Below are 14,011 nucleotides of genomic sequence, written 5' to 3'. Positions count from 1 at the left end.
TTAACTTACCAAATTAAGTGATGGACACCGAGTGAAAGTGGCGACAAGAGCTGACGTAACACTGAATAAAAAAAGATAGTACTTATATAACAGACTTTTATGTGAAAATAGTGATTCAAAGGTGCTTTAAACAAAAATAGAAAAAAAAGACGGTATTTTTTTTCCATATTAGTGGTTTAGGTGTATGGTGATTTTTTAAATAAGTACTCATGAATTTGATTGCTTTTTTCCCTTTCATTTCAACCCCTTTCATTATCAATCGCTTTTTTTTTCCTTAGTGGTTAACAAAGGAGCTCCGCCCCCGACTGTACCCTCCTACAGGTAATTGTTCTCACTGGGTGAGCCGAATCCTCAATTCTTTTTATTATTATTGTTATTACTATTAACCTAAATAACAAGATTATTACCATTTTTAAAGTTATCTAATAAGTTTCACTTTATTTTTAAACAATTGGATATTCATCAGTAAATTTGAATGAATATCCCACAAAAAAACCTTCGATTATTTGCTCTAAAATCATATTTCTAATCTACCCTGATCATTTTAAAATTTATAACATATAGAATTCCGAGCATGCTATAAATTACCGGTTGGATTTAGTCAATATAGGAGGAATAAGCAAATAATTTCAGCACTTTCTGGAAGGCTACATGAAAGAGTGACCAGTAGAAATGAAACCATAAAATTTAAAACTATGAAATTTGAACCTTAAGAAGAAAAAGCTTCCTCTTTCATTGAAAAATTAAAGGTTATTTTCAAAATAGTTCAGAGTAACTGTAAGGGTTGATAGAGAGAAAGGAAACTATATGTATACAAAAATAATTAAGAAAATTTTAGTGCACAGTACCATTGGTCAATTTTTCCTTTAGACAATTATTCAATTCAATATTTCACTGAATTAAAACAAATTATAATTATCTATTTTCTGATCATCAAAAACATTTTAATTACTAAGTGCTCACTAAAATCTGGAGAGAAAAATTAGACAACTTACTCTTTAAACTTTCACGTTCTTCCTAATACGTAAAAATCAGTTATATTTTTAAACAAGTTCAATTATTATTATTATTATTATTTTTTTTTTTTTATCTTTTATTTGAAATTTACACCTGCACTCGTACAGTACAATAAGTAAATATGCTGGGCGTACAATAAAAATGGCGTGGCAATCATGAATGATGATCATCCAGTGATGACCATCATTAGTTTACCAGTTGGTCACGGGGCCAACGGCGCCTCAGCCGTCTTTGGGGGTTGGAGGGAAGTGTGGTTGAGAATAGGTTTGCAGCTAAAGGATTAGGGTGAAATGATAGTTTTTGGTGGAATGTGTTGTAGCGGGTTTTGGCAAGTTCTGGTATAAATGGAATGTTGAGGTCTGTGTGTATGGAGTGGTTACTGACATAAAAGGGAGCGTTTACAATGCGGCGGAGTATTTTAGATTGGATTGTTTGTAATCTGTTGATGTTAGATCGTTTAGCTGTCCCGTAAAGTGAAATTATTTACGTATTTATTTCACTGTAAGTTAAGTTAGCATGAAATTATGCTGAGCATTTTGACTTTAATAACTAAATAATGTGATTCAAAGTCCTTAGACTGTGTTTCATCATATTTTATTTAGCATTAGAGATCACTTTTACATAATAATATTTTAGAGGGAGAGCAAATAAAAAAAAAATCACACAAGAACTGTGATGTATTTATTTTTCTATATTAACTGAAATGTAAAAAAAACGTTTCGTAATTAAAGTTAGAAGTGCACAAAAATTAACTCTGAAATTTACTTGAGTAGAAAGATGCAAAGGAAAATTAGGATTAATATTTTGGACGGCCCTATTCCACACGCACTGCAGCTGAGAAAGTTATACTTTTTATAAGGAAAAGGAATTTTCGAACGATGTTTTTACCGTATCCTGTAATCTCCAATGAATGTCAGAGGTCTCATATGGCAAACAAGCGATTGCACCTTAATCAGAGAAAGATTTTATGGGAAAAAGAGTTTTCCACCCTACCTTCTGTAAAGTTTTTAAAAAGATTTTTTTGTTTGTGTATAAAATATATAAAATGTTTAAACCGTAATAAGTTGGCTAGGGCCACCGCCTTGCTCTATGCTCTGGCCTGCTGTCGGAGGGAGTGCTGCAAATTTAGGGGGCAAACAACCATACTAGAACTTTAACTCTAAAAACTAGGACCTGCTACCACTTCGTAAAACCCCAGTCACGGAAATAAAGGGAGAAACTTAAACAGAGAGAAAAGCTACTTTCGCCAGATGCAGAAATAAGTAGATGACCTATGGTTCTGAGACAAAATTTTGTGGGGCGATGTAGGATCCAGTACCTTTTCCACAAGATTTCTCCAGTCATTGTAGGTCTCTGTATTTCATCTAACCTCTTCGACCAATCTAACTTCTTCAATCTCCTTCGAGATCACGATTCCAGAGGAGATAGTTTGCAGTAATTTAATAGTCGAACATCACTGGTCCTGAAAATAGAAATTAATTAAATCATATTATTTTTTTTTTTTAATGTTTCAAATCTGTGGATTAGTAAATTAACTAGTATTTATTTACTTTCCATGAAATAACCTAATTTTTTTATATGTACCAAATTTTTACTTAAAACCAGACCTAAAGCTTGGTACATCAAGAGACATTTATTTAAGTAAAACACGATTCTATCTACACGAAACAGAACATATTCAATCACAACTTAAGACAAATACCTCATTCATGTAAAAGAAAGATGATTAAAAGAGAGCAGCTGAAAAAGAATTGATGGTTAATAATTCATTACAAAATGCATCAAAATATATTAATATATTAATAAATGGGGAAAAAAGGCCAGCCAAAGTTAGTTTGTTACTTATGTTACTTATCTTATTACCAAAAGTTATTTTCAAAAAAATTTTAACTTTTTAAATTAGCATAAATTATTTGAAGATAAGTAAGAAGAATTGAACTACAATAACACGAATATTTATTGAGCGAAAAATGTGTTTATTTATTTGCTCATTGAAAGTAATAATTTCAATTGTAATTTATAGATAAGAATATTAGTTATTAATGAATTATCCACTTAATTAAATGTAGATTAAGTAAATAAATTAGCAACTAATACTTGAAAGATAATTTATGTTTTTTTGAAGGTGGCACAAAAAAAAAACTGAACTCTGCTAACACAAACTGTAACAAATTTTAAGATTTTTAAATATTTAATCTTACTAAGAAAATGTAACATCCTGTTTAAGTGTTAATGATGTTTTAAAACATTTATCTTGATTGTTTCAATTGTTTATCAACTTGCACATAGTACCAAAACATTGTATATTTTTAAAAAGCAAATATTTAAATTTAGATACCTAGTCCCAAACAAAAATGTAATTTTTATAACTAGTTTTCATTCAACTACAACCTGCTTCAATTAAATAAAATAATATGGGATTGTTATCTGATAAGATAATTGATTTTTTTTTTCAGTACTTGACCAAATCAATATGATTACTTGTTTTAGATGTTAACTCTTATTGTAGCATGTTTAATTTTAAGTCAAAAATGGTCAAAATTTCAGTCAAAAATCTGAAAGAATTTTAAAAGATTACTTAATTTTTTTTAAAAAATTACAACTTACCTCATGAAGAATCTTGAGAAAATAACTGGTAAAAGTAATGGTGTAAACAAGTTAATTCCACATTTTAATCTCTGAGATAGAATTGTCCATGGAATTTTGTTAAAGTTCTGAAACAAAAATAATGGCAGTTATAACATTAATTTTGTAAACAGTTATAAAGGAGGATTTATCCTATATTATAAAGAAACTTTAAGAATTTTATCTTTCATAGAAAAAGAGACTAAAATTGTCATAGTTGAGTATTTTTCAACGTTACGCTTTTTCGTACACTTTTTGACGATCAACCCTTACACAACTGTCTTACCGTAGAGTTTAATAAGCAAGAAAATGCAAAAAAGGTTATCAAGTATCAAAAAGTATTGTAAACGAGGATTGTAATTGAATACATTACATGAAATAATGATCTCTTGAATCCCATTAAATAAAATGAGAAAATTAGATTAACCAAATAGATTAATAAGTAAATTTGTATTGTTAAGATTTCAGCTTTAACTAGAATCAGTTAATAAAGAAAAGAAAGTATTTAAGTTTATAAAATGTATTTCCCACATAATTTTCTTAACTATTTTCTTAATAAGTTTTAATTTTTCAAAAACAAAAATTATCCTACATTTTCGAAGAGGTAAGAATGTAAGTATACAATGCTTAACAATAATTTTAATAACTGAAGTAAGAAATAATTTCGAAAACCAAATTCTAAAAATAGAAGAAAATAAAATCTCTATTTAATACTCGTAATATTACTTCCCTATATCTTTTATTATTTTTAAACGGTTTCGAAGAAATTTGGCCAATTATATTATTTTCAACATTTCACTAGACAAATTTGAGAACAGTATAGTGAAATTTCACCTCCAAACTATCATATTAAATTTTCATGAAAGATACATTCTGCAAAGAGGTGAGAAAATTACAGATAGTAATTAATAAGTAAGTAAATAAAAGTTCAGCATGAAGAAGCAGAGCTACGCGAAATATTAAAATATCGACGCTTTTTCCAGCAGTTTTTGACGATCAACCCTTAAACAACTGTCCTACCGGACAGTTTTAATACATGCAGGAATATTCCACCTTTCAAAAACGGCAAATGAAATTTACATTGGTTATATGTGTATGGCAAACCACAAATTTTTCAGTCTAATGCAAAACATGTATTTATCAAACATTTAGGAACACATTTTTACACACTAATGCAGTTATTTTTTGTGTTCATAAAAATTTTTTGTATTACGTTTTACAAAAGTAGATATGTTGTATCCGTGCTTCGGAATTTAACATTTTTAGTAATGAGGTTTGCACTACAAATAAACCAGAACTAAAGTCATAAGACCACTCACTCTGTAGCCTCTCTCGTTGATGAAACCACTCCCACTGGAATTTTAAGGAAGTGCGATGGGAGTTGGTAGCGAGGGATCACTATTTGCTACGCCAATGTACTGTTACCTTCCAATACGTTGCAAGATATTTCTGAAATAGACTCTTTTAAATCAAGAGAAACAGGAAAGATGCTTTTTGGAGTTAAATTACTCTCCAATCCCTGGTCACTAACCAAGCCTTCCGAAAAGTCCCAAGAAGGGTAGGCAGCCGACGGTTGATGATGCCAAGACAACCATTTTCCTCAATGCCCCAAGAAAGAATATAATCTCCATTTACGGTTATAAAGAAATCGATATACGGTAGTCAACTCGAAAAGAGACAAAGAATGAAAGTCATGACTTTTGATTAGTTGCTGATATTTCTGCTATTTGCTAATACAAATATTTTTTCTGTTTAATAAATTATTTTAAAAAATCTCGGCCACCTTCCATCAAGAAGGCCGGTTATGGAACTCTGTAATACTAAAGTTCCATATTAAAAAGTTAAATAGTTACGCACTATTTTAGAGATTAGGCCATAAAAATAAATAAAAATAACTGGTACTCAAAATGGAGTAGCATACATGGGAAGTGAAGTGAATGAAAAGAAATATTTACACAGAAATAGTTACGCTTTATAAAAACCACAATAATTTTAAAGTAAAGTTAAAAATTCAACAATAAATGAGTAAAAGCTACACAAATTAGAAGCACTGACAGGTTAAAGTAAATCATGAAATCTTTTTTATTAAAACATTAACAATGAAAAAAGCTTTCCAGATTAATTGAGGTGAACTTAGGGCAATAGAACTTAAACTGACAGGTTCATTCAAAAGTTAGTTAACTTTTTGGTTTATTTAAATTGTAACGTTCACCGTTTAGTTTGATTCTAATAAACGTTTTTCTTGTTTAACTTAAACTACTATTCAAGTAAAAATATTTTGAAATATGAATATAGCAATAGGTTTTCTGGAAAATAAATGTTGATTGTTCTTATAAGAGAGAGGTTTGGCAGTTTTGTTTGTATAATTAAAGGAATTTAATCGGTTAAATGTAAAAGTAAAGGAAAACATTACTTTGGGATGCTACATCTCCATTTAAGGATGGCCAGCAAATTAATCTTTCAATTTTTTTAGCGCTTACTTCGTAAAATGTTATAATTTTGAAAAGAAGTTCGGTTTGCGGTTTCAATATTTAATCTATCTTAAATAGGTGCTCTAAATTTTTTATTTAAAGATTAAAAAAAACACGACCCCATCAGTTCCGACATCAATGTGTTTTCTAAAGTTTTCTCACAAAGAAAGTATGCCACAGAAACACAGGGAAGATACTTGTGGCAGAGGCTGGAGTAAAACGAGGGTGTTAATGAAGGTAATTCCATCAAGTTTTTCAATTTTTCTTTAGTCTGACGAAAAGTAGCTCTAGCCCTTCCAGCTGAAGGTGAGGGTGTGACAGTAAAGTTAAACTTCGCCTGTGGGTAGTACCCAAATAATGGCATACATTAACCATCACGTAAGTGTAGGGACTCTCAGTATATAATTGCTTTGTTGTTAAGCTAGGCGTCACAGAGAGGCCAAAAACCATGAAAAAAAGAGTCCAGCCCTATTTTAACCTTTCATATGAACACATTTCCCATGAAATGTTTAGTTATTACTATTTTTAGCACTTTTAAAGGCGGGGATGGTTTTGCATCACTCCATTGGTACAGTTTTAATGAAAAGTAAGGAACTATCTCTTATATAATTGTAACAAGGATTAAATAACTTGTGGACATTATGCGATTGAAGAAAATAGTATCTGATGGTACCAATTTCCTCACTTCTTTTCGCGATTTTTTCAAAATTCACTTTGATGAACTCTTTTCACTAATAAGAACCGATCAGTTTTGCTGAGAAATTATTTCTTTAAAATATAATTTTAGGAGTTTTGAGGAATACATGGGCTTTCGTAAAAAGTGCACCTTTTGGAAATTCTGCGGTTTTACTACCAATATAATGTTACTGAGATTTAAATGTAATTTAAATTCTATGTTTGCAGGAAATTCGAACTATTGGTCCCTTACAACTCTGACCATAATGTAAGAAGAAGAGCGTTTAATATTACATTTTTTTAAAATATATTCTCTATTAATATTAATATGTTTCAATAATTCGACTTTAGAAAAATATGTTTTATCCCCATTTTGATTTTTAATGTTATTTATTAAAACAAAAAACAAAAAAACGTTAAAATATAGCCTTGCTAGGTGCGCTTAATACATCAAAGGGCCGGCAGAAAATTATGTGGGATAAAACAAAAGGAATTATTTTAGGAGGCCTACTTGGCCTGCTAGCTGACGAGCCTCTTCTCCAGCGAAGGTGCCCTTAGATGAAGTGGGTGCGTTGGCCGTCAAAAAAAAGGGGGTGGATTGCGAAATACTAAGTAGGCTAGAGAAAGCTTAGAAAGAGAGGAACCGAGTTGAAGCAGCAGATGGGCTGTTCTTCCCCCTACGCCACCCTTGGACTGGGCAGTTCACTGGCCAGTCGGGGGTGACTTCCTTACAACTGACCGTGGGACCACATTAATATGCAAGCGTCACCCCCTGGATGGTCAGTTCTCACAGTTTAATACATTACCCCTCTCCCCCTACGCATAAAACCCTTTTGTATTCCTTGGATTCCTAGCCTGGACCCTCAAACCACCACCGCCCTCCTCCTCTCTTCCTCTGTCCAGTTCTTTAGATAGGCCAAGATTTATAGGCATCTTTTCAACTTATTTTTCTAAAAATTAAAAATTCCTCTTTGACGAAGAAGATGCAGGGGAAGTAACATGAATATTGTGAAAATAAACGTCCGGCTGGTGATGGCAACTTGAGAAACTAGAAATTAAACATAAATATCTATTGAAGAAACGGACATTACGTAATATGTATACCTAAGAGTTATAATCTTAAATGGGGAAAAATGTATTAGGAAACTTTCATTTAAGCGTTTCACTTCATTATTCCACCTTAATTTTTATGATTATTATTGTTTTTTTAAATCATTTTTACGACTTACTTATTCTTTAAACATTAACTATGCTAGGTAATGGTAATTAATCCGATATACTTTTTTAAAAAATCTCAGCAACTTGTTGAATACATATTCCATTTACGGTTAACATTTTACCTATATCATTTTAACCATAAGTAAGTAGAAGCAATTGCAATTTTTTTATAGTTATTTTCTCATCCACTTATTTGTAGAACATAATTTTTTAAATTAATTCAATCATACCAATGTGATATGCATCCAACGCTTGTTTTGTTTGAGCCTAGAGCTGCATGTTGCCAGAGCCGCCGCTACCGATTTTTCACTCCGCCCTCTGGAATTTGTGGCTCCTGAAAAAGAAAATAGACAAAATCAATAAAAATTGTGTAAGATGCAATACTAGTTTCGGCAGCTTTTCTTGTACCGTTGAGGATTTTATAACTTTATTTTCAGTATAGAAAAGTTGCTGACTATTTCAATAAAACTCCTAAAGTACACACTTCACCTTGTTTAATCAATTTTTTTTTTTTCATAAATTTCTAAAAAGTTAACTCCAGTTATCCACGTGCTTTAAGAGTTACTGCATTTCACTCGAATAGCTGCCACAATAAACTGCACTTGGGCAGCAGATTTTATCTCGAGTAATCTGATCCTATTGTTAGCAAAAACTCTCCAATGCGATCTACCTATCAGTTTTAGCTCATAGAGATTCAAAACATACAATAAAATTCGAAACATTTTAATAAAACATGAAGAGTACTACATTATACTGAAATGGAACTTTAGAGGAAAGAACCCACCTCCTCTCATAAGAGTCCCTTTAATAAATAGAACTCTCTTGGAAAAGTGTACTAAAAACATTTGTGTAAACGAAAATTAGAACCTTTGAGAGTAGAATAAAATAGTTGAAGCTATTTTTTAAAAAAAGTTCAAAGTAGTAAATAATCCGTCCAGGATGGCCTAATGTGGAATTTTCACCAAATACGGAATTTAAGCCACTCACATAACCTTCCTTTGTAATATAAAGAACACGAACCATACATTATAATCAAATAGTTCTTTAGAGAAGTACCTCTCCAGCCCCGTCTATTTGATTAGAATCAGATGACTGAAGAGGGACTATTGGGTAAAGCTTGAAGGCATGAATTTCTGGTGCCGTCCTTTCAGCCTGACAGAAAATACTGAATACAAGGAGTGCCATTTCATCTTCTTTTCTTTCAAACTTAGAAAGGCTAGCCGTTCACAGACCCATGATATGCAAATGTTTACTCACTCTGCCGTGCCCTTGAAGAGCCTTATCATCAGATGAATTGTATCCCTGCCATTTCGGCTATACTCCGAAATATAGCCGAAATGTAAACTTAAGCGTTGTGGCTAATCATGAACTTTTTTACCTTTATGTAGAGGTTTTCCCCCACTAATTGCTTTGAATATTTGTCTTATTCCAACGCTTTATTGGCTGCACTACTACTATATTTTCTTTCACCGTCAAATGGCAAGACAGGGTTCCAAAATAGGCTACCTGCCGTCTCAATAAACTTTTGTCATGAATCCCGAACACCCAAACCACATGTTCTGATAGTCCAAGAAGTTTCACACTTCTTTCTATATATACAATTTGAAATTGTCTCATCAGCAAAAATGTGTTGCTCCTGTCAGAAAAATGATCAGTTTTCCTAGGCCCATCGAGAGATCAAACCTCGGATTGCCGCCGCACATCAGTACTTGGTACTGGCCAAGAACTGTACAATCATAACTTTAGAGTAACAACTAAAGACTAAGTAATTATTAATAAATGACAATTATTAATGTTCATTTTATAGCTTAAAAAGATCAAGTTGCCTAAATTATTTTGAAAACATAAGCTCAGAAACAATCTCATCAAGAAACTGATGATTGTGTTGTATCCCACATGAAAAAATAGAGTTGAAAAAGTAATGTATTTACTTCTCAAACAACCCCTACCCAACAAAATTCTGAGTGCGCATCTGTATATAAGGATCAAGAAATTATCAAACATGTTCTACCTACAGAATGATAACGCTTCTGAACTAAAATTAAATGAATGGTGATTGTTTTTTAAGATTAGAAGGAAGTTACTTTTTTTATAATTATAAATAACAATTTAGAATGAAAATATCATCAAAATATTCCACCTTTCAGTTTTCTGAGAGATGTATAATTGTATTTATTTCAGACACAAATACTAAAAAAAGTAAAACAGTTTCTTTAACTATAAGTATTTTTTGCTCGTTTTCTTTAAATATATTCATTTATTTATTTGTCAACATTGTAACTAAAGAAACCGCGAATATATGAACAAATGAAATAATTCTATTTTCATAATGAGAAATTAATTTACTGACAGTTAAACTTCTAAAATGATCTTTCAAACAATGCTGCAACTATGACATGCTACAGTAATGATCTAAGAAATAATTAGATCTCTTATGAGGGATAAGAGAAATAAAAAAACCGAAGATTTCATTCTATAAAAGAAAAATCCAAACATTTTTTATGACTCAATGCAATCAATTTTCTTCTGATGCCTAGCATTAGAACTCAAATAAAAATCTACAACGCACTCAACACGTTGAGGTAGTTGATGTCTGCTATTTACGTCAAGCTATTATTGGTACATTCTACGATCAAAAACTGAAACTTAAGGAAACCAAAACAAATATTTTAGATCACAGTGAAATTAGCTTTGTAGCCACTAACTGTATCCTACTAACTGATCGAATCAATTCTATAGTTTCAATATCTATACTACATACAAGAACCAAAAAAGCAATGCTAAATCTACATGAGGAAGTATACAAAAATTCCGTAGCAAAATTAATGCCAAGACTGGACAAGAGCACATTACTTCATCTGCATTACTACTTCCTCATAAAGAATGTAGCACGCTTCACACGTCTATTCTTTTCTAATAAAAAAAAGAAGTCATAGACTAGTTCTGAAGCTATTCTGAAAAATGAATAGAAAATTATAATAATGCAATTGAGCATTATTATCTCTATTAAGGCATTGGACCTATTTAAATTCTAACCAACCCAAATGAAAATAAGGGCCAAAAATAAAGAAAGGACAAAAAAAATCTTTAAAACTGTATAACCCTCTATTTCGGAATCATTGTTATCTTCTAGGATTATAGCAGCTTGTCTCCCCCAATTTTTATAGATCTCCCGCCATATAAACAGGTTCATCCCTTCCAAAATAAATTATATATTTACAAAAAAAATCTCAGAGTAGATACTGAAGGAATAAAAAAAAAAGTAGGGGTGGCGCTGAAGGGGAAACTAGTCCTTCACTCAACATCTTTCTGGACATCACGACTTGTTCTATACAAAATGTAAATATACATAAAAAATAATAATACAAAATTACAATGAAAAAAAAAATTATATATATCAACAATCAAATTTAATTTGAAAAAGGTGTGCGCATCATTATTCTAAGAGCTTCTCTTGCTTTGTTAATCGAATTATTTTAAAATAATTTCTATATTTCAAAACTTTTCACTTACTCCTCTAGCAGATCCTCTTCTCCACAATTCAAGACGAAACTTTTTTTTAGGAAACTTTATATTTGGAGAGATCTCCAGTAAACGGCAACAACGGACAGTCTCACTCCAATTCAATGAACAGTTCACCAGCTATTATTATCTAAGGCAATTACAAAAAAAAATAGTTTGACGAAAAGTGATTGATATATTTTTTGTTCACATTAAAAAACTTGAGATATTGATTGAAGGTATATAAAACTACGTTTTTTCTTAAATATTTTCTTAGAAAAGTATTTATACAAATTCAAGGAAGAAAAGAAGACAGAATGTGTTTCCTCATTTGGACCAAATAAATGATTACATCCGGAAAGAATAAAACGTTCACCTCCTACAATTGCATTGAGCATACTTCTACCTTTAGGCAAGATCGGAAATGTTAAATCTGAACTATGCAGTAAACAGAAGTGAAGATCGATGGCTTTGTTCTTTATGTAATCTCTGACAAATAGAAAATACCTATCATTTTGTTGGTGTTTGTCCCGTGTTAAATGAATTTAGATACATGTGTTTCAAAAGTAAAAGTTTAAATTATCGAGAATTTATTTTGTATTTAAACGGGAAAAATTGGAAGGCGTTGTATAAATTTATAATTATCGCGGGTGGCTACAGACGGTTTGTGATAGGAGAATTCAATTTTTAATTAAGGAATTTTATACGCAAAAGTAATCTGATTAAAAGTAATATCAGTATAATTTTGTATGTTTAATAGTTCTATTTCTTTATACAAAAACAATAAATAGTAAAATAAATAAGTTCTATATTTTGTAAGTATCTATATGTTGTCTAATTATTCAGGTTTTGTAATGGTTTGCATTTTATTTGAAATTTAATCATTTACACCTTATAAAAGTATGTAATTTATGTTATATTTGTTTTAATCAAGGTCAACACCTTTGATGGTCTATTGACCAAGAGTACTGCTTTAATTCAATTATGTAATATGGAATTGTATATTTTTAATAAAGCTTATTATTTTTTTTTTTTGGCGCATCAACAGCTGAGGTCATTAGCGCCCGGAGCTTTTTCCAGTGCACTGCCGGCCTCCGGACAGTGTTCTCTCGTTACAGACAACACTGTCCATCACCGGACAGTGAGCTGTAAGAAGCTCCTAGGAAGAGAAAATCTAAGGGTCAGCTGCTGGATTCGAACCCGGGACCTCCGCGTGGGAGTCCAGTATGCTAACCTCATAGCTAATCCCTTCCCTAAATAAAGCTTATTATTATTACTTCTACCTTTAGTTTTAAGAAAGATTATCTAAAGACAAAACGTAAAGTCAAATCAGATTGTTTGTTCACTTCCAAATGATGGGAGAAAAAATTCGTCCAGAATTTTAATGTGGGCCCTTTGGTACGAAAAAGTTTATTTTTACATGCAGGTTTGTAGAACTCAAAAATTAAAAGTAAGACAAGGTCAAAACTGAAATTAGGTTTAGGTATCATCACCAGCGTATAGCTTAACCAGAAGTCACTTTATTAATTTGCTTCATCTCTTTTCTCTTTCACAACTCCTCGGAATCCTTCAAGATTAAGCATCTACTGAAAAGATAATTTAACCAGCGATTCAGAAAAACGAATAAGGACCGTGTTATACCATGTCTCCAACATTCTCATAAAAATTCCGACACTCCGGACTAATCGCCCAACTTAAACTGTGTGTAAAAAATTATAATAACAATAAAAAAAGGCTTTCAAGAATCAACCTTCAACGCCTTTCAAATTCCACTAAACTCCAATCCTAAATTCCCAGATGAAATCGTTACTATTGTCCAACAGTGCGAAAACAACTTCGTTTTCAAAAAGTTTTTTAAGTAGTGAGATGAAAACCGAACAAAATTCATTTTTAAGAAAATTTAAAAAAATCTGAGATAACCTTTCACAGTTCTTGAAAACTAGAAATGTTTTATACCATCATTTTTGTAATAGGTAACAAAGTTTTCTACAATTGAAGTAAAAATTAGATTATTTTGATTATAACATGATGGTTTATAAGTATTCAACATGTTATTGTAGTTTTTGTAGTATTGAATGGGTAATACAATAAATTTCTAAAAATTCGAATGCATAAATTAAAGAAAAAGAAAACAACAGCTAACTATCATTACTTGCTCTTAGAAAGTAGTGGATATCTAGCTTATATGGCAACACTTTTTTGTTACGCGATCTTCTGAGATCAAAAAAGTAGTTTTCAAAAATGATCTAGCTATTCAAAAACAAGAAACCTCTGACTTTATGTTTCTTTCAATAATGTGATGGTCCCGCTAGGATCTTACAGTAACTTAGTGAATCCTTCTAAGATTCACCAGATATACTATTTACATTATGTTAATTCGCTTTAATATTTACTCAATAACAGCTTCAATTATTTTCATCAAAGTCATAATATTCAACATATGAAGTTGAACAACATAAATTGTCTACAAATTTTAATTGTTGCTAAAATTTTAAGTTTAAAGA

General features: G+C 31.1%; 1 protein-coding gene across 2 annotated transcripts in view; it reads right to left on the bottom strand.

Annotated features, from left to right (window-relative positions):
- LOC141458760 (uncharacterized) overlaps window positions 1-14,011 on the bottom strand; it is a 45,046-nt gene that overhangs the window by 12,421 nt on the left and 18,614 nt on the right. For both annotated transcript variants that reach the window (XM_074137186.1, XM_074137185.1), the window contains exons 19-22: window positions 11,520-11,658; window positions 8,237-8,340; window positions 3,625-3,731; window positions 2,336-2,479 (exon numbers count right to left, since the gene is read on the bottom strand). The gene's annotated coding sequence lies outside the window, so the exon portion shown is untranslated. The remainder of the gene's footprint in view (window positions 1-2,335; window positions 2,480-3,624; window positions 3,732-8,236; window positions 8,341-11,519; window positions 11,659-14,011) is intronic.

Source organism: Rhodnius prolixus, unplaced genomic scaffold (assembly GCF_049639745.1).
Source record: "Rhodnius prolixus isolate KJV_2025 unplaced genomic scaffold, Rpr scaffold_5, whole genome shotgun sequence".
NCBI lineage: Eukaryota > Metazoa > Arthropoda > Insecta > Hemiptera > Reduviidae > Rhodnius > Rhodnius prolixus.
Note: the sequence above shows the minus strand (reverse complement) of the source record. Positions and strands in the feature narration are given on the sequence as shown.